The 26,342-nt window shown below is 39.3% G+C and overlaps 1 long non-coding RNA gene across 1 annotated transcript; it reads right to left on the minus strand.

Moving 5' to 3' along the window:
- Window positions 1-9,709: 9,709 nt before the first annotated feature.
- LOC121060703 lies at window positions 9,710-25,627 on the minus strand. Its single transcript, XR_005814906.1, has 4 exons — window positions 25,462-25,627; window positions 25,217-25,355; window positions 22,242-22,502; window positions 9,710-10,085 (listed from the first exon to the last, which is right to left on the minus strand). It is a non-coding gene; the product is annotated as an uncharacterized LOC121060703 (long non-coding RNA).
- Window positions 25,628-26,342: the final 715 nt, after the last annotated feature.

The raw sequence follows: 26,342 nt of genomic DNA on the forward strand, positions 1-26,342 counted from the left end.
CAGTATAAAATATCCCCAAATTATCAGATGATTATCGAACATATAAAATATATGCAATTTGTCTCCTTGGAGTACTTCACAATATTAGCTTTAGGTTTCAGAGTGTTGAGTTTTTAAATTACTCACCACAAACAAAAGAACTACTGCAGGATAGGTGTTGATAATAATGCCTGATAGCTGTGTATAATGTTTTGATTGGCAGAAGAGAGTCTGACTACTACAGGAAGTAATTGGCCAGAGGATCTTGTTCAGGCACAAATAGTCAAAAAAAAAAAAATTTTACATGAACAGGGCTGTCGGGAATATTTGTGCAGAGAAATGGGAAACTCTGTTAACTTGCTACCAAATAAAAAAGGTTTTGCCTTACTGGTGGATTTGTCTGCTACACAATGCAAAGAGAAATATGAGATTCTGAAGGCAGGGGTGGATATTTGTAGACAAAGGAGTGGTGTTTTAAGATGTTTTTGTCCTACAGTCAGCAAAAGGTAAATGGAAATTTGTGCTTCTAATGAGTGTGAAATGTGAAATAAAGCATGAATACAGGATGGAGTAGAAAAGATAGAAATCATAATACACTCAATAAATAAACACTCAATAAAATGTACCAATCATAAAATAAAACAAACAACAAACCCTTATGTCCTTAGTCTGATCATGAAGGCACACTTGTATGACATGACTAGGGGCACAAGGGACCAAGAAAAACAACATTTCATGGAAAACACTTTCCAGCAGACAAGGAAGTTCCCATCAGAGGACAGTATAAAGGCAAAAAAGGAATTTCTCCCATCTTCTTTCACCTTCTAGTCTGAAGTTCCCTTTCCTGGACTAAAAGAAGAGCCAGATATTTTGATCTCTTCGGGAATCAGTGGTGACAGAAGAAAACATATGAAACGCTCTGCTACATAGGGAGCCAAAAGAATTAAAGAAATATTCATAACATGGCTGTTTCCTATTGTCAACAAAGGGAGAAATTCCGAGAGAAACAGCTGATGCCAAACATTTTTCAACGCTTGATGTCAGCAAGGATCTGGCAGGTGTCCTTAGGAAAACAGAGTACTCGTTTGAGCATGTTCAATGCCCCTTTGGGAAACACTGTTCTCTCAGACTGTGGTAAGAGCCTGGTGCATTTTCACCAGAAACTGCAACTTTATTTTTCACAGTAGATAACCCCCTGATATTGGAACCCATTGGAAGTTCTGATGTAAAGAAACTCCAGGACAGACCATAGCAGATACTCTGAGAAACATTGGGAAAAATCAATGCTTCTGTGCTAAATTTAAGTGAAACGTAAACTCTGTGGAAAGGAAATTACCTACATTAACTGGTCAGAGTACGGCACAGTGTGCTGCAAAGTACGGTGCAGACTTTCACACCTCCTCCAACACAGAGGAGACACACAAAGACCCAGCTGTGAAGGGAGCATGCACATGTGCGGCTGCATGACCAGCACCCAGGGAGCACTAGTGTGCGAAGACAGGAAAGGGATATGGGGTACAAATTGCAAAAAAGAGAAACGAAAGGGTTAAGTGAGTCCATGATTGGGAGTAAAGACTTCCAAGCGTGAGCTCAAACTAAGTGGTCTTTCCAGATGCTTTCAAGAAGGCCTGGGCACAGATAGCTGAGATGAGGGCTGATACATCCCACTTGCTAACAAGTGGAGTGTTAATATACTCCAGGAAGAGTAGGAGAAGCATCAGACTTGGGGTGTAGGTGTTGCAAAGTTCTAAGTTGTTATTTATGGGAGGACAGGGTTAGCCTAAATTACCATAAACCACTTTTTGCCTCTGCCAAAGGGGACCTGTCAACTTTCCCACCTCTGCCCCAAAAAAGAAGATAGATTATTTTTCTAGCCACGAATATATAATTTGCAAATTAAATATAAACGAAGAGATATTTGATGGTTCAGCCACAATCTTGATGGCATCTGAAAAAAACACAGGGGAGGAAGTTCCAAGTTTGATTATGTATTTAACAACTTGAATTTTTACACAGAAAATCTTCAAATGTTTTAGGTTTAGTTGAAGACTAATTAATTAAACTTAATCAATTACATAAATTAATTAAGACTAACAACACAGGATATTTGAGATGAGTCCCAAACCTTATTATCAATTTAAGACAGACCTCTAAGAACTGCCAAAACTTACTGGTCAAGAGTACAAAGAATTTGCAGGGAAGCTCGAGTTTAGACATGCAACTGTTAGTCCCATCTAGCAAACAGCTAATAACAGCACATCTTGTTAGAGAAATACAGTCATGGAATCATACTAAGATCTGCATTTTGTACTGTTAAGCTCTAGGATAACACCAAGAAAAGTTGAGACTGTTCTTCTGGGAATTGTGGAAGTCAGTACAAGACTTCCAAGCACAGACATGGTTAGTAAGGAACGACAGGGTGCTTATCTGGCTGCTCATGGATAGAGAAAGAGGCAAGTGAAGCACATCAAAGTCGGCAAAATTCATGGTTCTGAGAGCTCTTAGCATGCCTTTGTGAGAACAAGAATGGAATTATTTACACATAAGCACGTTGCGTTGAGCCCTGAGGTCAAAACCTGTGCCTCAGTGTTGATGCAAGGTGGGGGCATCATGGGGCGCTGAACTGCCCAGGGAAGTCCAACAGTGGAAAGAGCAGCAGCATTGGAGGATTTCTGAATCATAAATATACGAAGTTCAGGACAAATGGACTTTCCACTGTCCAGTATCACAAGGAAGGCTGCCTGCAAGGATGTTGCTGGGACTCACGTTACCAGCTAATCAATGGATTTGCCCTATTTTGGATTCTGATGCTCATTGCTGATTACTGAAGTCATTAAGCTTAACTGGAAGGGAAGATGAGGGAGTTATATCTCCAAGAGGGTACACAGGAGCTATTTGAAGCTGGCTGTTATGTTCTTCAGTGATCATGTTGCATGATGCTGGCCAGACTAAAACTCAGATATTGAGCAGAGCAAATCTCTGTCAGATTCCTTTACTTGGTCATTGCATAGAAGTCCATGCTTCTCCTATAGCAAAACTAAACAAGCTTATTGATTTGTCACTCTTTAGGATCAGCTGCCTGAGTTTAGGATTTTTACCACTTCGGAGAACTTGATGCAGAGCACACAAATGATTTTTCAGCAGAGACAGCACATCTTCCCTGTACCACTTCTAGGGAAAGATTCAGCTCTTCCAAATCTTTCTGTGACAGCTCTCTCAACAGCAAGCTTCTCATGGGCTCCTTAGGGATCTTTCTTTCATTTTCTTTAGTACTTATATCCATTCAGATGGAATTAATTTTGGTTGTGTTCTTTCTTTTCTTATTCTACTTCTAGATTAGTTTTGTATGCTTGGAGATTATCACAAGATATAGCTTTGCCACAGTTTTGTCTCTAGCTGTCTTGCTGTAGTATTTCATTAATTTTTTAAACCGTTCTTCAGAATTTTGATGGCCTTTTTTTGCCTCTTGAATAATACCAGTTTTGAGTTTACTGTTGCTTCCCTCTCCTTTTTTGTCTTAGCTCAGGTTACTTTCTACTCAGTCTCACTCAGTGACTGTCAGCCTGCATCTGAGGTGAAGCCCCCAAAATTTAGTCCCAGTCAGGATGGAATATAACATTCCTGACAGTAATAACAGTGCTGCTGCCCTGTGCGTTACCTTCTGATACTTCAAATGCTTGCTCCACAGCAAGTCTAGCTACAGCAGACATAGAACATGGCCCTCCTGTGTTATGGGCAAATGCTCCAAACACTGGGCTGCAAGGCAAAGGGAAAAGGACATCAGATACTCTCTCAAAAGAATCAGCCTGCCCTGTTAGGCACCCTTGGTCTCCCTTTGGCTACAGCTCTTTTTCTTCTAAAGGAAGACTTTGTTTGTTTATTTGTTTGTTTTCTTCTAACAGCTCCATGTGGTTAACTTGTTGCATTGTTAAAAAAAAAAAAAAAGTGTTTCAGAAAAATATTAGAAAATACAGTTTTAGCTAACATCCAAATATTTTTCATAATGCCAGTTGTGATTAACATTGCTATGGGAAGGTTCACTCCCCTGAAGACTTCACTACTGTTGCAGAAATTTCTTCTAGGAACAAATCTGGTATACTGTACGCTGCTTTCAGAAATAATCTAATAATAATATAGATGATATATATATTCCTGCCTGAAAACAAAAAATGTCATAAGAAATGCAATGATAGAATTTTGATAGGAAATATTGCTAAAATTAAGTGTTTTTCAGAATAAGTGTTTGTGGGGCATATCAGAAATACTTGATTTCACTCTGAACTGAATCAATAAATTCTCAGATGTCAGCATTTCTGATGAAAAGGTATCTCAGCAAGTCTTGTCTAACAAGATTTTCTTAGTACTGTTCCCAGGGTTTTCCCTCCTTAAAAGATAGCATTATTACCTCTGTAAAGACTTTTCTTTTGCTCTCTTCATTACTTTTTTTTTTTTTTAATATGATGACATGCAATTATTTGATTAATAATTTGCATTATCATGTGGAGTATAGTAAAATAACCAATGATGTCTTACCGGACAATCTGATTCACTCCAATCCATTTTGTGTTAAAGCACCATTAAAAATTGCAGGTCATCTAATCCAGCAGCCTACTTGAAGCATGGCTAACTTCAAAGCTAGATCAAGTTGCATCATTCAGCAGAGTTTTGAAAAACTCTAGGCCTGTATGGTGTGAAAACTTTTAAGAGATTTAAGATCAGGAACTGCATCATCTGTTTACAGCACCAGTCCATACATAGTGCTGGAAATCATTTTGATGTGTAACATACACAAGAAAGTGTGTTTTCTCTATGAGAATTGCTTACTTTTTCTACTTGCACGTGGTTGACGTACAGGAATGGCTAACATGGTTGTACAAAATGCACAAACTTACAGAAGTGTATAGTCACTGTGCTGATCAATACATGCAAAGGCAGGGAAGAAACCCAAACCAAGAAACTCCTTGTTTACTCTGACTGTCCCCTGACTTTGAACTCGTTAGCACATCCACCTTCTTCCGTTCAGACCACAAGTGTCAGAGATCAGGGCTCATACATAGCCTTCTGCATTCTGCAGGGCTGATAAGTAAAAACTTAATCATAATGAATGCAACTGAGGAATTAATATCAATATCTCAATAGACACTGTAATTAGCAATACACCGTTTATGAGTTAAATGTTTTTAGGCTAAGAGAAATGAGAAGAATGAAGTGATTATCTCTGTTATTGCATTTTCCTTCCATTTCCAAATGTATTCGCTAATAAAATCCTAAACAAGGTGCAGGCATGCACTAGTCTGTCATGCTACTGTTACGTTGCCAAACAGGTAGCATGAATTTCCTTCAGCAAGCTATAAAAAGTGCAGAAGTCAATGAAGCAGGATTTATGGTTAGAGAAAGAGATTACAGAATGAGACTTAAGCACATGCTTAACTGCTTTGCTGAGCTAAGGCGTACATGGGGACACTGATAACTTTAACATTTGCAAAATCCTTCATGATAGCAAACCACCATTAACCCTAAAGTGGTTATATGAAATGACATCATGATTCCAGCAGCTTATTAACAGTTTTTATTTTTAATGGAACAGCTTTCTTATTGTATCCTGTTTCATATCTTGTAAATGTGTTGGTTTCTATCATTTTATTGCATAGATAATTTAGATTGATATCAGCTTTTGTCTTGACAGCTTAGTTCTGCAACATAGTTCTACACTTTGATTCTTAAGGAATAGATAATGAACTTCAAATAATTTGGAAAAAATACTCGTGGGAGTTGAAATCACTGTGTTTTTGAAGAAAATAGATGAAAAAAATTGGAAGGCAAATATTCAATCAATTCTTCTCTGGTGATGGCCCAGGTCATTATTTTTTTTTAGATCTGATTTTAGAACAGACTATATATGCCGTATGGAAGCGCTTTTTCATGCCGCGGCTGGTTACAGTTATCGTAATAAAGCAAGGTAAAGTGGGAAAAGTGTTATAATTACATGCATGGCTTTGCAGCTCTAGGTTACTGATTCATATCCAGGTCAGATAACTAATCGCAAGAACTCATTCTCAGGAATTCTAAATGATCTGGGTACTGTTCAAACCACTTAAATAATGAACAGATGACCATGGAGTGTTTATCCAACATTTTACTGCTGGAAATTATTTTTTATGTTACAGTTTTATGATAAGTCAATTCTCTCATAAATTTGATCTGAGATAACACATGATGAGAAACCCTCCAACAGTCTTTATGTTTTACTTTTCAGTATGATTATTTAATATATATATGGCCAGACTGCCTCTTGCATCCAGATCCAACACCACAAAATCCTTGACCCACCCTGATCCTCAAGCTGATTCGTTCTCATGGTGCTACCTACAGATCTGCAAGACATCAGATCCCAGCAGCTGCTGGTACCTGGACTGCAGCCTGCTGTGTCCATATTCCTTTCCAACCCAAAGCTTCCACATTTAGGCTTGGATGCCTTTGTCTCTCCACTCATGGACTTCCAGCTAGCTGTGACCTGAGACCTGAGAACTGGGTGTGTTGACTCTACATGTAATAAAGATCTACTCATAAAATACTGCCTTTTAAACAAAGAAAGAAAAAAAATGAAATGACTCATGATTTAATGGATTGAGAATTGCTATTGATTTAGTGGCATAGTCTATGTTTGGATATTTATTTTACCAAAGCTACTGGCATTCCTTTATTAGAAGATATGAGACATTGCTTTCCCAGGGTATCTCCTCCATTTATTTCAAATTTCCCAGGCCCTACAAATATGGGACTTATTCCAGTTTTCTGAAGAATGCACCTCATCTACCTCTTCTTACGGATCAGGTAGTCTGCAGCTGACACCCACCACCGTGAAGCCTATGTTGGTCTGCCATCTAACCCAGGCCCACAAGCTCCCAGCTGGATCATCATACGGCCCTAGGCAGAGCTCTGTGCTTTCTTGCTGCTTTCTCAAATAATGGACAGCTCTCCTTCCCTGCCTTCCTAAAGAGCTCGTACCCATCCACTGCAATACTCCAGAGGTGTGAGATATCCCACCACATCTCTCTGTGGTCCCAGTGGGGTTGTAGCCCTGCAACTGCACACAGAGCTCTAATTCTTCCTGTTTGTTCCCTGCACCACATCTGTTAGTGCACAGGCACTTCAGAAAGGCACACAATCATGCTGATTTTCCAGAAAAGAGTAAGAAAGCTTTCATCATCCTTGATAATGCTCAGACAACACCTACATCCAGCTGCCCCAGCTTCTGTGAGGGGCCCCAGACACCCCAGAAGCCCCCAGCCTGGAAAGCTCAGCCTGGGTTGAGGTCTCCAACATGCTGGGGTAGGTGCTGCGGACCGTGCCCTGGGGGACCACTACTGCTGAGCACTTTTGCTGCTCCCCTTTCCTGCACCCTTTTGCACAAACTGCTGTGTCTGTTGGCTGCCTGGGTCAGCTGCACTCTCAAGCAGGGAGGATGAAGTTTCCCTGAAGAAGCTGAAGCTCTCTGGGGCATTCCCTAGGGCCAGAGCAGATTGCACAGCAGGACAATCCTCCTGCAGCAGCATTTAGAGCCAAGTAGCCACACTGAGGTTTCTGTGAGACTTCTGCGTTTGCAGCTGGCTTGGAAGGAAGTTCATCAGAGCAAAGAACTGAAGAACCAGGAAGAAAGGAAATGATAGGCAGTAGGCCAAGAAGCAGCAATGTGGAGCTGAAGTTTGGAAAAGGATAACTACTATGTTTCAAAGATATAGCAAGGCAGATTCGAGCCACAGTGTTAGTAGAGAACAAAGCTCCTGTACAAATAAACAAGTGCTCACATTAGTGAATGAAGAGAGTTGTTGTAAAATAATAAAATAAATAAATTAAAATAAATTAAAATAAAATAAATTAAAATAAATTAAAATAAAATAAAATAAAATAAAATAAAATAATAAAAGAACTGAAACAAACTCCTAACACTGTTGCTCTAACTAGGAGCATGGCAAGAAATCCCCTTTCTCTCTCAAGGCTCTTCTGTACAACATCTGGACAGGTATTTGCATATGCCCCTAACGACAATGCAAAGACTGGCACAAAAACAGCAAGAAATGAGAAGTCATAAGTGGCAGATCTGAAAGATGCTTTCAGCATCCAACAGAGTAGTTTTTCCCACAAATGACTTGCCAACATCCTGACATGCAAACACCTCTATATTTATACAGTACGTGATTTATATCTTGCCAATTGCAATATACGTCTCTTTAGGGATGGCTTCTATCCATACTGGCACCAGCAAAGAGCTCACAATATTTTTGCTCTTCAGAGATTAAAAGGAAAATAACTATGTGATGTGTCAAAGAGAGGTAACAGAAGCTGGATACATGTCAACAGAAGCCTTTTAGCACTAAAAGGCAGACAAGGTACCAGATATGCAGATTGTTCTGAAATTCATCACTTTTGAAGATAAACCATGCAATTAGAAGGTTTTTCTTCTCTTTATAGGATGATTTATAACATAGCTTTTCTTATTAAGACGTTGTGTAAACACTTTTTATTTTTATGGTGTTCTATGGTTAAAACACTGCAACTAATACACGCTTATCATTTTCCTCTTTCCTTCATTAGGTCAGTGACCCGTGGCAAATGTGGCAAATTCTGTGTGACAATGCAGAGTCAGAGGCAGCCTATGCCCACCAGAATGCCATCCAGACAGAACCTCGCAAGTGTGTAAGGAAAGGAAATATTCTCCCAGTTTTTATAGAGAACTAGAGATAGCCAGGATTTCTCCTGCTTTTGTTGGAAACTGCCAACTCATCAAAATCAAAGCTATTTTTAGGCAACATCTTCGAGAGTTTCCTGGCTTGGGGCAGATGTTTGAAAATGCTGGAACAAATTATTTTGATTGATTAAACTGAATCTCACCATATCTTTGTGGACTGCATTCAAGAGGAAAATACATACAAAAAGTTATGTTATCCAACAACACGTACTGTGCTTGACTCCGATGCTATTTAGAGTAACATGGCCCACATTATTTAAACGCAATCCCTCCTTTTGAAGCTAGGCCATTTTCCAGCATGAGCATAGGAGTCATGGGAGTGGGTGGGAACACTAGCAAGAAGGCTAACAGCTCTCGCTGTAAGTGTTCTGGATATGTATTCTGCTTTCTAAAGATACTTGCTGCAGATATTCTTTATTCTACTTGATGGCAAAAAGTGTGGGCTAGTTTCACACCTTCATTTTCCTGTGTAGAAAACAACCAGCTCTGAGAGCATTACAAGATTCATGCAGAGAAACACCATGTACAGCATCACTCTGGTGGTTATGAGCCTTATGAAGAACGGATAGATGGGCAAGAGCTGTGGCTTCTTTTCCTCCTAATGACCATTTATGTACTGTGCATTAAATAGCTGTTGGATAAAATACGCAACAGGGGAAGGTGCAAGAACTAAAATCACTAAAAGTTTGTCTGAGGCTTCTTTTAATGCAGCAATATTTTTAGGGGTTCAGGCCATATGAGGAGGGGGTTTACACAAATTAAAATTTGAACTGGGATTAGAACTAACACAGTAGAACTGGGAGAATAATTAATTTTTAATTATGCTGGCAGCTCTGAAAACCTGGAGAAAAAATCATATGACTCAAAGCAAAACGTTTCATGCAGTTTTCATTTACACTTAGATTTTAATTAAAATACAGATTTGAAAACATCTTCTTAGAAAGTGTTAAGTGAAACAGTCTTTTTAACAAATGGGTTTAGTCTTTTTAACTGAAAAAAGCTTACTGGAAAAAAAAAGTCCTTATAGTATTGCGAAGAATGCCAGTTGACTTGAATCTGTGTTTTCTGGTGAAATGAAGTTGCTGTTGGTTTTTTGCCCATGTTTATTAATCAGTCCTTACAGTACTAAATGAATATGCTTTATCTTCACAGTTTATACTGGTGAAACTAAACAGAAGGATCTAAGCAGTGTTTCTTGCTGAAGAGAGGACAGTTTTCGAGCAAGGACTACATTTCAAGAAACCTTAGGGCTTTGACGGCTGGTTTCTGTGGCATTTAGCAGTGGTTGCTGTGGGCGTTAGCAGTGCCAGCAGTCTGTCCATGCCTCTGCTTGTGGTTTCCATCCACAAAACAGGAGCTGTAAGGAACTCCGTTTCAGCTTGATATAGCACAATGAGCATCCATCAGCTAGAGTTTAAGTTAACACATACACATTCACTTCAGCATCCTTGCTCTGTGCAGGTAACTCCTGGCAGAGAAGGAGGGCAGGCTTGGAAGAGTTGCTACTGTTTCATTGCCCTGCAAGAGTTCCTCTGCTAGTGCCCTTGTCTTTCAAACCACGCTTCTTTATCTCTACATGATCAAGGACAACATGGGCTTTTCCAGGACTGAGGTATGACACAACAAATAAATAAATTGACTGACTATATAATAATAAATAAATGACTGACACAATAAATAAATAAATTTAAATAAATTTAAAAAGCAAAGCTGATTCCACCACTTACGAAAGTTACATATGTAGATCGAACCCAAGAACTGTCCCTTCAAAACTCAGCTTCCTGAAGCTTATGAAGTAAAAATTGGAGCCAGATACTCTGAACAGAGCAAAACAAATCAGAGATGGTCAAGAACTTCCCCAAGTACAGAAGACATTTCTAGCTGAGTAACGCTTGCTGAGCTTGTCCCTGATACGCACTGTTTTTGTGGCACAGGGAGCCTATGGAGCAGGACAGAGCCACAGCTTTCACTCTGGTTATGCTCAGCCAGTGGTCCCTCAGGGGCTGTAGCTAAGTGTCATGAAAGAGAGAAACTTCTGGGCTGTTCCAGTCTGATCTGGCCATCCAGGGACACAGCTCAGACCTGGGAAGGAATTATCATCGTCTCCAAACTGACCCTTTCCCTCCCTGCTCCCTTTTCTTGCAGGTACAGCAAAGGGTCTCAGCCTTCCACTTTAAAGGCCATCAGACAAAGGGATTTAGCCATGTGTTGCAAGTAGGTGTGCATGTGTGTATAATTCCTATTGGGCACTATTAATATATCATTATTAAGTGTAACAGATATTTCCCAAGACCTCTCTAAGGATCTTTGGGATAAAATACATAATGAAGGTTTGTATTACTTCTTGTAGTGCCTAGATTAACTAATCTAACCTACTGACTATCATTAGGAGAAAATAAACTCTGCAGTCACTACATGCATGTCAAAATTAATGCAAAGCATTTTTCCCCCATATATTCACAGATACTTTTCTGTTGCTTAATCAAAACCTGTGATTTGAACCAAGTATTTTCTGCACCTGTGTTCCATCAGGTTTGCATTTGATGTATTTGGATTTGAATGGAAAAAGCATGCAAGATGCTTACATGTCTTAGTAAGATATATTCATGGATGTGAACTTTTGTGTAAAATAAATTAGAGTTCTCTTATATCACCCTGACCAACTAATATTGTTGCCAGAATCTGAAGATGTAAAGAACTCATGTAAGAATAATGTTTGTATCATAGGCAGGTGGAAAAGCAGAAAAAGAATATTTAATGAGATGAAACAAAAATAAAGGTACATTATAACAAATTTTTAAATAAATAAATTGATGATGTGCAGGCTGAAAAAATACACCTCCAATTCAATATAAGCAATGTAGGTTAAAATACTGTATTTATATAGCCCTTTTTGTATATGTTTCTATATAGTATTATATTTCATATATACATTTACCTGTGTAAATCCTGTTTGCATGTTTTTGTGTGAGTGCATACTTGTGTGTATTACAAATTGTTAAAATGATGTTTTCTAGCAATAATCTACCTGCTTCAATGGCTTGATATAGCTGTGACAGGAAGAAGAAACAATTCTTTTATATATATAAGAAGCGTGCATGTCCTGATCTTATTCCTCTTTCCTGCCGAACAAGTTTAGACCCCTCTCATTGCAGTGCTGATCCACATGGTCCTACTTGCAAAGAAACTGCTGGTGCTGTAAGCAGATAGCAGTATCATTTTAGGTCTCAGCTCTATAAATATTTGGGTTCAGGACTATAGCCTGGTGTATGCTTGCCCAGAGGAAAAAAATAAGAAAAATGGAGCACTTTATTAAAGACCACAAGCAATGTGGTGCAGGCAGTTTGACCCAGCCTATACTCCAAGCCAGTTCTGCGATGTGAGAAGACAGAAGTGGGAAAGTTTCCTATTTGCAGTGGCCTTCTCTGGAACAGGTGGGTTATGTGCTGCTCCAGGAATTAGCTGGGGAGGATGGTTTGAAGCACCACGCATACATGAGCCCCATGCCATTTTGAGTATAGTGTGGCTGCCAAATTTAGATCTTCTCTAAGTTGCAGAACAAGAACATCTTCTTATTTCTACATTTCTGGCCCAGTTAAAGTGGAAGGATTTCACACTCAAGTTGTGCTGTGTTCACACCCCAACCTGTAATCAAAAGCCTGAATGTTGAAAAAAGGCACAGAACAAAAATCCTCCACAGCTGCCAAATATTTAAACAGAAGAGCAGTTCCAACAATGTATTTTTTAAATGTTTCATAAAAGTGAATTTTAAAAAAAAATGTTATTCATTACTGCCTGGAGTAAGATTTCATGGTGTGTTATTATATTCCGAAGTAGTTACCACGTTGTTACTGATACGGGTTGGTGAAACAGCACTCCAGCCTTGATTCACTGTGCTTAGGTAACCGAGCAGTGAGTGGAAACCTGCAAGTCCCCTTTTCAGTTTGGTAAACACGGGCTTGTCTGTCACTTCTCATTGTTCCTCTTCAAAGTACAGTCGCCACCTTATCTGGCAACAGCTTTCTTTAAGAGTGCTGCTCATGTGAAATAATCTTTCACCACTGAGGCCAGCATTTCCCTAATACAAGAAGAAACATTTATCTTGCTGTTAATGGTTAATTAATTTTGAAAATGTATATTACAAAACAATAATAATAAAAAAAAAAAAGCCAGGCTGGACAATGGAGCAAAATGTCCCTTCCTCAAATTGACTCCTATTTAGTTCTTCCAATGTCATCCAAAACACAGATAACTTTTCTTTCATGAATTGTTCTCCTGAATGATTTATACATGTTGTGTTATCTGAGGCCCTTTCCAGATCCCCTTGTGGTTTCAGCCAGCCATCAGCTGCATAATTGTTAATTTTAACACTATAAAAGGTTCTGATGCTGAGGAGATAAAGCGTTGGAGGAAGAATTAATTGAAATGTATCTTCCAATCACACTGGTTCCCTACTTCCAGTTTCACAAAAATTATACATCGGATTTGAGGTTGAAATAAATTTACATTTGTGCTACCCATAAAGCTTTCAGACTAGTAGAAAATAGATAAGTTAATTGTTTCTAAAACCCATAAAGGGTTTACCCTGAGAATAATTCAGGGCAGTCTCCTGTTCATAGCCCACAGCACCGTGAGCAGCCACATAGAGGATTCTTCCCAAGCTGCTGCAGACATAATTGGTCAGGAGATATGTGACAGGAGGCTTTCACAACAGCAGGTGATAGACTGACAGAAAAGGAGCTCAAGCTCCACCAATATTTAATCTGGATATTAAACACTCTGTGCTTCCTAGAGCTACTAATATTTTTTTTTCTCAAATGTCAAATGTTTACTCTCTGCCTATATGCTTCAAGTGAAGTATTATGAGGTAAAGCTACTAGGTTTTGATTCTTTAGTTTACATTTGTATTATAAATATATAAATGCACACAAAACATGCAAAATTAGTTTTATAGGGCTATTTGGGAGAAAACAGTTGGGGCAAATGAATTCAGAAATCATGGGACTTGTATTTAATTCATGATTAGATGAATGTAAAAGGCCATCCTGACATAATTGACTAACCCCAAATAGCCTATGAATATCAGTTATATTCCTGTTAAGCCTTTGTTTGAACACAATCACTATTAAACAAATATCTTTTGCCTGATTCTTTAGACAGGGGTTTCACTGCATGCTGTGTATGTTTTCTGGGTGCAGGGAAGAGTAAAAAGAGGCAGCAAAGTGTAACGTTTACTACTTCATTCTCTGTTCACGTGGGGTGGGATGCTGTATCAGCATCGAATTTTCACCTCTAAAAACCTGAGTTTAGAGCCTACGTAGTGAAAAAAATGGCGGTTTCATCACAGGATTCAGCAGATGTTTGTCCACACAATACAGACAGCACATTTCTGCCATAAGGAGATACAGTATAAAAACAGCAACAAACTGAGATGAAGGGGGACCGGGAGAATCTGGGAGGAAAGCTTGCACAGCACCTGCCCACACTCTACTTGGATTTAGTCCATTTCGTGAGTCCTACTTTCATGAATACCAAATTCAACAAACACAGTGTAAGAAAGGAGCAGTATTAGAATCTGCTTTATGCTAAGATGCATTATCACTTGAATAACATTCTATTGCTTAGCAAAATACTCAGTATTTTCCCTCTCTATTAGACGTCTCACAGAAAATAATAGCATGTTTGTTTTTTCAAGTCCCATAGCAAATGCAAGGATTATACATCTATAATTTTAGGACACAAAGGCACAGAGCCCCAAAGCAAACAAAGATGCCAACTGTGCTGAGAACATACTCAGATATTACACAGCATATTGTAGTAAGAACATAAAAGCGTCATCAAAAGCACTCCTCAGCAAAGCTCAGGTATGGCATATGGGGCCAGAAATGGGCAAAGTTTAGTCATTATGATTTGTGGAAAATAATTCCCATCTCTCAAAAATCCATGTCTTTAATTGCATTTTCTGTATAAGCTGAATGTAGGTAGGTAGAACTGTAGGCAGAATTACATTGCAGCAACAGAGCACCAGTGATTTTCTAAGCCTGGGATACTGGGTATTTAATTTTGCTTTTAAATCCATACTGTCGTGGGCACTTAAGCACACAATAGAAAAGGAGATATGTCCCAATCAGTTTATAAGATACTATGAAGAAAATGCATAATAGAGCAACCAGATATATAAATAGAATAATACAAAGAAACCTAATCTACTGCAAAGCTATAGTTCAATCCTTCTGCAACACAAGTGCAAAGCTAAACTGCCTTATGAATAGCACAAGAATCCACACAGACAGAACTATATAACCTGTCAGATCAAAAACCTTGAACTATTGTTTATCATCGTTATTTCATTTTATGAAAGAAAGAAGGAAAATATCTAATGACTATATCAAGAAATAAGCATTAGTAAACTGGAGTGTTGTATTGAGTACATCTGAGAAATGATAAGGTTTATTACATGTTCTCTCTTTTCCCCCTTCCTTTCTCCCCCTTCTTTACACCCCCCCTTTTTTTTCCTCTGTTTGTTTATATGTCCATGTTAGACATGTACAGAAATGAATACTGAACATGGGAGGTAAATTCCACCCTAGCTTACATCTTGTGCAATTCTACTGATTTTGGGTCAGTAGGAATTCACCTCATACCTTTTGACCTGAACACGTAATTGAAGTTCAGGGTCTTGTGAGTTGTTGATGTTCTTCTTCTTTTTTTTTTTTCTTTTTTTTTCTTTTTTTTTTGTTTTTTTTTTCATTAGAAAGAGTAATTTCAAATGGAATCAGATCTCTCTGATAAAACATTTTTAATTACAAAGACTTTATGAAGTCCCGTTTCCCTGAGTACAGGAAGACTCAAGTATTCAACTCAAAGACTTTCTTTCCAGTCTTTTCTAATGGTCCCAGTCTTCATATTTTGCTCAGGCTCTATCTCGTTTCTCTGTTTTTATTCTTGTGGGGCTTTTCTTTCTCTCTTCCACACACACACGAGTACACATCCTGCTCCATTAAAAACCATAGTCAGCCAAACCCCTCTCCTACACTATCCAGCCTGTGCAGCCTATGTACGTACCTTGGTTTTGAACAGTAATGTGTGCTTTTGTTTGGGGTGGAGGTCGCTATTATTTAATAAAGAAGCTTAACTGTTTCTTACAGCTGCCTTAAAAGAAGGTAGTGGTTACACCCATAGCTTCAATGACATTTCACCCAAGCCACAACACAAAGAATGCAACTCAGGATAGAGTACAGTCTAAGATGTGAAAGACAAATGATTACAGCCAAAGATGTAGAACGAGTATTTTTACATAATTGACATAGTACATGACAATTACCTTGAAGAACTAAACATCATTCAATATAAATAAAGACCATCGTCTGCAAGCAATAATAGCTTTGGAGTTTTGGAGACCATGGATAGAAATGTTACTTGACTGTATGCTCTGTCTCTCTGGGATAGCTGGTTGAGGACTCTGCCTCAGTCACTGGACATTGCTCCATGCCTTGTGAAAGACCCATACACTGAGACAATAAATGCATTGAGCCACACCTAAAAGAACTAGGAAAAACAGCTATAACTTCAATCCAGAATAAATAGGTGTGTTTTGTCTAACTGTGGACAGTCAAGAAAAGTGTTACGAATGATCTGAGGCTGTAGTATTAATGCACATAAATTACAGTGCATTAAACCCTCACGTGGATGCTCTCATTTAGTACTGAAACAGCCTTCTCCAGAAGAAACTCCTGTAGAGTTTCACATTAAGTTTAAGGATTAAGCAGCAGTGAAACCAAGTCATTTCAATTCTAAATAGGAGCATCTGTGCGCAAATTTTAGAAACTGCAACTTTGTATGTTTACTTACATTATCTTAATGTCCTATACAAACACTTGGCTATGTTTTGGCTTTGTTTGTTTGTTTTTCTTTTTTTTTTTCTTTCCTTTTTTTTTTTTTTTAATTTTTCTAATTTGTTGGAAGGCTGCATTCAAGATCAAAGTGATTTCTTCATGGACACAAATATGTATTATGGACAGGTTTATCTTGTTGAGGTGGAGAACCTATTTTAATAGTGTGTCCTTGAATGCTAATGGTTCCAGTTCGGTTTTGAGTGCTGCTGATAAAGATTGTAATACAGCTTACATATCTGTGCTTCTTAAATGTGTTACCATTTTTATCAAGGCAACTGATCTTGGAGCACTATTTGTGGTTTCATCAATGTTATAGACAATGAGACAAATTGTCGACTAAGATAAACAAACGTGGTGCCAGGGATTTCTGCACAGAAATTCACCAGCTCGGTAAGGATCTGGTCCGATGTTCAAACATGTAGGCTATTAATGAAATACTCAATCATTAAGATATATGAAATATAGCAATTTCCTGTAACAGGTTTCAATGCTGTGGATAAGTGTGCTCCTCTCTGTTGGGCTTCTTCAGTTCTGGAAAGGTGTCTCATTGAGTTAGGAGGAGCCGGAAACTCAGGAATCCTCATGCATCAGAGGACTTTGAAGAGCCTGAGCTCATGGGGAGAAAGGTGTGGGAAGCCAAGTATCACGAGATTGGGTGTGACTACAGCAGGACCAGAAGCTTGGAGCCTTGATCTGTCTGTGAGGAAGGTGAGGGATGATATTAGGAGAGCTTCACCCCTGCTCCATCTACTCCTGCATATGTCTGTTCTCCAAACCGACCTGTCACTGGTCTTCTGAACTAGGGCCCTCATGAGCGCTAGGAAAGAGGGAAGGAAATCTCTTTGCACCTTTTACCTGTGCCACCGCTGCCCCTGCTGGCTAGCTATACTACTGCAGTAGAAACTGCCCTGCCAGTCGGCTGGGTGACAGGAACTCTAGTTAGGGTTGGAACGAACGTGGAGGTAATATGTATATTTTCCTTCTTCATTTCTGGAGGTAAGCCACAAGTTTTAGGCTCCATTTCCACAGGCACTGTTCATGTTTCATCCCAGCTTTACCCTCTAATAGGGCTAATGTGGTGCCTTCCTTGTTTGAATGTCAGTGTTTGTCACACAGGAGGAGGTGTCATGGGTAGCTTATGCTCATTTCAGACTGTGCCACTGCTGAAATGGAAAGTCCCATCTTCTTCTTTGACTTCTTCTTTCCACCGTCTCTCACACAGCAGCATTAGCAATTGAATGGGTGTTTGTGTGGCTGCTGAAAACTAGTGTCTGCTTTCTTTTTTGGATGGTTATTTTTTAGCTGGATCAACTGATAGATCTGACTGCAGCTTTCAGCACTGGTGCAGAGCAGGAGGAGGTAGGTTCTGGATGGAAGGTTCTGGGAAGGCCTGTGGGTCCTCAAGCTATAATACCAGCACCCCTCAGGGATATTTTCTGGCAGTGACAGTCACTCAAAAAATGGACTTTCAGTTTCTATCAGTACTGATCTGGCCTCTGATCTTCCTTTTGGAAGGAAGTTAGAAACACTTGCACTGACAGGATGGCATTGCAGTGTGTTCCACATGTGGCTGTCCCTATGTTCTGTCGGAAGCGTCACTGGTGCAGAGTGTGGACATCCAGTTAAAAAAGGGGCTTGTGCGGAGTGCTTGGATGTTCAGGGCAGCAGTGGACTCAGTTCTAGGCTTCAGTATGAAATACTCACTTTAACAGGTACATTAGGTGGAGTTGTTCCTGGTTAACTCAGGGACAACTGCTCTCTTTGTATTGACAAGCTCAAATAAGACACTGTCTAAAAAATACTACGGGTAGGTTGGAGGCAGGCCTATTCAGAGAGGCATACTCATGGATACAGCTTAAATATTCACTTTGATATTTACTTCCCCTCCGACCTGCCAAAACTGAGATTTGTTGGTCCTTGCATAACATGGCAAGGCTTGTTTTTGCAGGCTTTTTCTGAATGCAAAGAAAGAATGATAGAGGAGCAGAGTGGAAAAGTCCTGGTTGGGGGTGGGGGGTGAGTTTAGACGTGGAAGGTGAGAAAACTCCAGCTCTGATTTTTTGTCCAATCTGTGAAGTTTGTCCAGTCAGCCACAGCCTTGGACAGGCTCTCTGTTCGAATGAGACCAATTTAAATAAATAATCACTAAAGAACAACAATCATCTGAGCCCTGATTCCCAACCAATACAGAAATGAGTTTGTTATCTACACAGAACTATCTGGTTAGGTTGTTTGTGTCAGCTGAATATAATACCTGGCAAGTTCACACCCAGCTATTTACATCTGTATGTTATGATCCAGGAGCAAGTAAACTACAGAGGAATCATACTTACATTAACTGTGCTTAGCTTCCTCAACAGAAAAAAAACAGGGAAACAAAATACTGAGAAAAGAGAAGAAACATTTTCTTCTATAGTTTTAGCTCTATATACCCTTACAGATAATGTATGCGTTGAATTATTTCTGATTTCTTGTTAGAATAATCACATGCCCACAAATACACAAAGCATGAAGTTTCAGCACATTTTGTATTGTTAGACTTCCCATATCCCAGATTCCCCATCGTGTTCAGTCCTGTGTAGATAGTTACAGTAATGATCTTTTATTAACTTGGCTGGAGTAACTGCCATGACTCTCAATAATGACATTAGTGTTTAGGTATTTGTATGTCTAAGCACTTACATAAGTAATCATATCACAATGTCAACTTATTGTACTTATTATTTTGCAAATGTTACAACCGCCACCTCCTGTTAAACACAAAAAGAAAAAGGAAAAAAAGAAAAAGGAAAACGTCAGAGTGCCTGAAGGAATCCTGCCGGTTTTAATTTATTGTTTTGTCTTAAACTCTATGTGCTGTGAGCCAAAATAAACTAATTGCATCTACACTTTGAGGTAAAACTCCCGTGTTAAACTCATCTCTGCCTCTAAGAAAATCAAAACATCTATAAGCATATGAGGGTTCGAAGGGGTAGTACTAACACGTACGGGAGACAAAGAGAAAGGGATCTGTTCTTCTGAAGGGAAAGGATCATGTACTTTCAGTCTATCCTGCAATAGCAGGAACTGAAAGTTCAACAGGCTCCTTATCTTTAAGATAACCAGTCATGCCACTAAACAGAGTGAGAGATAAGCAAAGAATAGGTGACTGGCAACAAAGTGGTTTAATGAACTGGCCTTTTGCCTAAGAAGACCTGAACTCAACAGTGGTGTCAAAAGAGCTGGTTTGACCATTTTAATTTACTGCCTGCCTCCAATGAACCCGGGAGTCAGGTTGGGAGAGCCCATGTATTTTGGAGGTCTTTGAATTAAGTCTTAAGAGAATAAAGCATGTTTTGTATATTTGCTCTGACTAAGATCGTTTGTTACAGTAAACAAGTGAACTATTTTTTGTTTTCTATCTACCTTACTTTCTATCTATTTTTTTACACTGGTAAAACTGAGCATATTGGTTTTACTCTCCAGTCACACACATAAAACTTGGGAAAAGAAACATCATGATCCTGTTACAGAAATTCCTAATGTTAATGCTGATGTGGATCATATGGGAGTCATGAAGGTGCTTTACCTGTCCTTGTAATGACCAGCAGAACAGAAGGACACCAGTCTCACATTTTCCATGAGTCAACAGGAACATTTCCATTAATTTTAGTAGGCTGGGCTCATACTTTGTGTTCATGTTTTCACAAACTATGTTTTAAAGTATGGCTCCGCTGACAGATAAGAGCTTTAATGCTATTTTTGACAGATTTCAATTGAAGCAAGTGAAAGTACATGGTGTTTTGTTGGTCAAACACAGTTACTGTTGTTGTTTTACCGTGCAACACATTAGCACATCTCACAGGCACATTTGCAGCATATTCTAATAATATGATTATAGCAATAGAGAAAATTATTCATTAATTCATTTTTCTGGCATCTACATCTTCAGTTATTATAGCACTTAAAAAATAGTATTTATGCTAAAAAAAAAAGGGGGGTGGTGGTGAAAAGAAAAGGTAGTATACTTTGTGGCTAAGATGTGATTTTGGTCCTTCTGTGTGTTGCAAAATAGGTATCAGAGTCCTGATAATTCAGCAAAAGACCATGTCTAGGCTATCCAGAAGTTTTCATTTTAGCATCATCTCCAGCCGCTCTCTGCTGCAGTAAGCTCAAATCCCTGTGAGCTAAGCTAGACCATAAATTCATAGCACATCATCTACTCCATTGTAACTGCCTATCACCCCTTGCTCTTAACTTACCGTGTGTGAGGTGGCTTGTACTTTTTTCCTCTGAAGGATGATTTCTAGTTATTTTCTTTCCTTTCTTCTGTGTTTACCATAGGGTAAGAGCATGCATATAGGCACTTAGCATAGAGAAGCTACATAGTCACCTACTTGTTTACTTCAAGCCAACGTGTTCAGGTACCAGAATGACTGAGTTCCATTTGCAAAATGGAGTACAGGCCCAGATAAATCCAAGAAAATTGAACTTTATATAGTCTTTGTTATAACCATTGTTTAACCATCCTGCTTGGAAAACACTCGAAGCCTTAAAAAACTGGAGGGGGTGAACAAGAAACAATACAAAACTCTGTTTCTATCATAAAGCATAAATGTGCTTTGGACCTATTCCATTCAGAGTATACAGATATTTTCAAGGAATTCAAGGCATAAAATCCCATTGAATCTCCTTGAGGGAACTAAAATAAATGGAAATATGGCACCCCCATACTTTAAAAGATCTGTGCTTAATTCTCTTTAGGTCTTTTAGAATACACACATCTGAATCATTTACTTTCTGGGCAAATGAGAATTTCTGGCATGACCTTCTTCATATTCTATAAATAGCATTTCATGAAATGTAAGAAAAATATGACAAGGGAACTGAGAACCAAAGGAACTCCTTCTGAAAGTTTTGATCTATTTTTTCCCCACTGGACTGAAAAGGTGTCACTGAGAACACTGCAGAAGCCCGTGAGAATTTAGAATTCTATTGCTTAAAGTATGTTCTGCTCTCTGTTAATCTTTCTATAGAATCAGTAACAAAAGTCAGATTTTCAGGATGAAACACTAATGAATCTTTTATCTTTTACAACACTAATAATAACCATCCCTGCATGGGACAATATTATGGAAGAAAATGAAGTGTCCATAAATATTATAAATTTCCTTGTAAAAATACCCTAAATAAATTTTATACACCTAGGGCTAATTTTGTCACTGACTTGTTACACCATTGACAAATTTTTGCCAATACTATCTAAAAATGATGGCCCTTACTTTTTTCATGCTGCGAAGCGTAATGCAATTCAAATAACGTACATAGAAATTTTAATATAAATGATATACAGTAATTTATAAAATTGAATATTATAATTATAGATCTAGGGAAAGCAGTTGGAAGAGAAAATAAGGTTGAAATGATGCATAAAATGTATTTTCAGCAGAGATTTGAAACAAAATAGAAAGGTGATAAAGTTAAAATAATAGCAAAGTTGTTTCGGGAACAAGACTTCTCACAGATAATGAAAAGATTATGCTAAGAAGAAAGAGGAGACAAGTGCCAAATAAACAAAGGGGACCAGACAGGAAAAAAAAAATAATAAAAATTCTTCAGCATGTCTATGGAAGACGTACCTTTTGTCTAGGTACTGGGATGAATTTTCATCACCAGGTATTTTAAAATCATAGCTGATGGGGTTGTGCTTCTCTGTAAGGAAGAAGATGCCGCTTAGCCCGTGTCAGCCCCCAGAGCAGGATGCCCACTTGCTGCACTACGAGGAGATGATGGCATACATGAGCGTTTCAGGCAGTGGGGCGGCAGCAGTGCTGGTCACACGCGTGGATAGGAGAGGAAGAGTGAAGACATGGGCTGTGAACTGGCAGAACATCCGGGTCCTGAGGAGCAAAAAGGAAAACGGATCCCGGGAAGAACCAAGCCAAACTTCGGTTTGATTCTTCCCATGTCATTGACTCGTACAAAGCCAGGCAGAAAAACTCCTGTTCTAAGGCATGGCCAACCTTGCCAAATTAGTCTAACCTGTTCTTAAAATCCCTCAGTATTCCCACAGCCTCCCCAGGCAAGGGGAGGGTCCACATATCTGTCCTCACTGTTCGCAGCTTATTTTTTCCAGTGTTTAACTTGAATTCACATCTTAAGGTGAATTACCTGTTGCCTAGGCCCAGAAACACACAGGGCGATTCAATCTCCTCATCACTGCAATTAGCTTTAAATCCCTTCAAGACCATTTTGTCTCCCAAGTCATCTCTTTTTCAGTTTAAGTAACAACCCTTTCTTGTAAATCACATTTTTCAGACGTCTAAACAGTCTTACTGTATTATGTTCCATGACTCCATGTCTTTTGTGAAGTCCAGTACCAGACAAAATGCTCCAACAAAATCATTTACAATGATGCAGGGACTATCCTTTTTGGGCAAAAGAGCTCGGTGTTGTGTGGCTATTATTAATATTCTTACTGATGTTATTATTAATCAGTTTTCTTATGATATGATTACACCCACCTGTCAAGCACTAATAGGAACAAGTTATTCAAAGTAATAGATTACTGATATAAAAGAGAGAGAAAAAAAAAAACAGATTTGGTTATAAAGAAAAAATGTATGACAATTATTATTGAAACTATTATAAATACACTTAAGCGATGAAAAAAAAAATAAATAGCCAATGTTTATCACAATAAGAGTTAACTAGTCAACTGACTTGAGATTACATGATAGGTTCAGTTCAATCTCCGTGACAATGGAAGGCATTACACATCCTGCTGTAGACTATTAAAAGTCTATTGCAAAGATAGTGCAAGGTTTAGCAGAATCCTAAAAGCTGAGGTAAGGATGGGGGGGGACAGGCAACCAAGAACGCCTCAGTCCCTATTTTTTGATTTCTTATGCTCACAGAGCAACCACAAAGTGGAGGGGCTCCTTTCCCAGCAGCACACTTGTGGGAAGCAGAAGCATCCTGTCACTGCCCTCAGGTAGAAAAGCTCATCCCCAAAGCACCTAAAATAAATAGGTACAAAAAGTGGAATTGTCAGCTGTCTGAATCAAGAGCACTAAATAACACTGACTTTATGCCATCTGGGTACAGTTGATGCTGGCTGAACTAGACTCAGAGCACACTCCCACAGGCAGTTGAAGAGCATCTTCCAGTTCAGTCTCACCTGCTCCTCCATGGAAATCAAACGACAGTGAGTGAGAAGATTTGCTTGGAAAGCGTTGCACTGTTGATCTGAACTAAAATACAGGTACAGGTGCTAATGTAGGTGTGGGGTGTATGCATGGGCATCCTCTGCCATTTGGTCACTAGAAGCAGCTCATGACCAATAGCATTGACCTTTCTGAGTGACTTGGATTCCTCCTAGCTGAACAGAACCCAGAACAGAACTGGTCTTACAAATTGATAAGCAAGACACTGTCCATAAAGAAGAAAATACTGTGAATTTATGTCTAAGAAGGGACACAAATTCGTTCTGTTAAGGGTCTCTTTTCATTACTTGCTTGTATTCAACTAAAAAGTAATTATAATGAAACAGCAAAGACTTATGCTCAGCTTTTCTTCAGAGAGGAATGGCCCAAACATTTAACTCTGATCTTCGTTTTAGTTTCCTTGTGTGCCCTTACAGGTCCTGGAGTGCTTGCCAGAGGTACCCAGACCACGGTCTTATCCAGTGAAATAGAAGAGCTTGTCTTCAAAATGGCATGGATTTTTTAGGAGCTGCCTAGCACCCATGACTAATAAAACGACTTTGGGTGGTTCATAGGTATGAATCATTCCTGAACAAAAGTGGTCATTAAAATGTATTTATTCCAAGAAAAACAAAACAAAACAAAAAAACACCTGTATGTCTGCTGGACAACCCTAAGAAGTGAAACAAGAAGACAAACTGATGATTGTCAGTTTACAATTTAAATTGAATTGAAATGTAAAAACCTTCAAAGATCCCTCTCCCTCTGGAAAAAAAATCTCTTGGTTAAAAAGCTTCATGATCTGCTCCAAGAACATACAGTCTAATTTATCTTTCCACAGTGAGGCTCCCTTTGCAGAAGAGGCTCCTGACCACTGGATTAGAGGGCACTCAGTTCTCAATTTTTAGCTATCCTCTGGACAACAGAAAAGGTGAATGAAAAACACAGAAGGTGGATGAGTGAGAGCAGCCCAGAAAGTGGGGACAGCAGTTAAGGATTCCTGACCTTTGTCCAGCAACATTTTAAGAGCCTGTGAGAGAAGCCTACGGCAGGGGAAGACTCACCTAGGAGCAAGGCTCTAAGCAAGGCTCTCCTTTCCTAACAGTGAAGTACTGAACCCCACTATAAAGTCTGGTCAAGACAGTTGCACACACACTGTTGAGGTCCTTTACTCTTGGAAAAGTAATTCCTTTGAAGAAAAGCTAGAGGCATCTGCTCACACAGGAAAACCTGCACCCTGGACAGCCAGCGGTCTCCATCCGTATCAGCTCTGATTTCAGCACTTGAGAGAAGAGAAGCTTACACTTCCTCATACTTGATGAGCTGTAGGTAGCTCCTTGTGCTCGAGAGGTATTTGGCTGCCTGTTCTGGAACATCTAAGTCTGACCAGGAATTTGCAACAAACTTACTTTTCGCCTTCGGGTCCTAGGGACTTGTCAGCTAGGGGTCAGGTGCTAGCATGTAACCACCCAGCTCCTGGTTTTGTTCTAAAAACATCCTTGTCTGCTGTTTTGATCACTCTTCCCGGGCTGCATGACCCCTGCAAAGCTAACAGGATTAAAAAGCATGAGGGAAAAAAAAAGAGAGAGTCAGTAAAGTACGTGAAAGTAGCTTGGATTACAAATGGAGTGCGTGCATGATAGCCAAGTTTTACCTCGTGTCATAGCAAATCAGGACAGGCTGCTTTTTAAACATTTCCTTGTGGCTGGAAATAGTAAGGACCCAGCACCGCCAAGGTCTCTGCTCGGAACTGCCTGCGGCTGATGTGCGAGACCTGCGTCTGGTGATGCTGCAAGAGCAGTGCCGGTGTCCTAAAGCACAGAGATCTGTCCTAAAGCACAGAGATCGGGTTTGCCTTAAAAATAACGGCACATGAAGTCACACACACACAGAGCAGAACTTATCCCACCCTTACCAACACCGTAACGTTTAATCTTCAAGAAAAATTATAGGACTTCCCTAAGCTTCCAAAACTAGTAAAAACTTTGTTAATTCCCTTTTAACTTAAAATAGCAAATGCAATAAACCGATGCTTTTATTATAAAAAGTTTACTCTCCAGCTGAGCGCTCGAGTGCCAAGTTCCATCCAGAATCACACTTTCACAGCCAAATTAGAAACTATAAACTTAGAAACCAGTGTTTTACGATAGCGTCCTTTGCCAGGCACTTCACTCGAGCTCGGGCTACCAGCTGCTCTAATAATAAGTGACTGTTATTGAAAAATAATAACACCGAGCTTCTGAAAGCGCTGCTTAAATGAATGAATTTTGCGTATCAGGCACGATAAGGGGATCACGGGCTAAAACTCCCTCTCTCGCTACAGGTCTACTCGACGTTGGAAGGGGGGAAAATGCTTGGGAGCAGGTCTTGCAAGACTCCGTGCGAGCAGAAAAGTTAGCCCGCAGTGTGTTTAAGCTAGCAGCGCGCCCGGCAACTTTTGACAGCTGCAAGTGATGTCGAATCGGTGGCTGATACCTCCACAAAGCGAAATGTCAACTTGCAAGCCGGCGTGTGGAAACGCTTAAGTGCGCAAAC

This window comes from Cygnus olor, chromosome 1 (genome assembly GCF_009769625.2).
Source record: "Cygnus olor isolate bCygOlo1 chromosome 1, bCygOlo1.pri.v2, whole genome shotgun sequence".
Lineage (NCBI taxonomy): Eukaryota > Metazoa > Chordata > Aves > Anseriformes > Anatidae > Cygnus > Cygnus olor.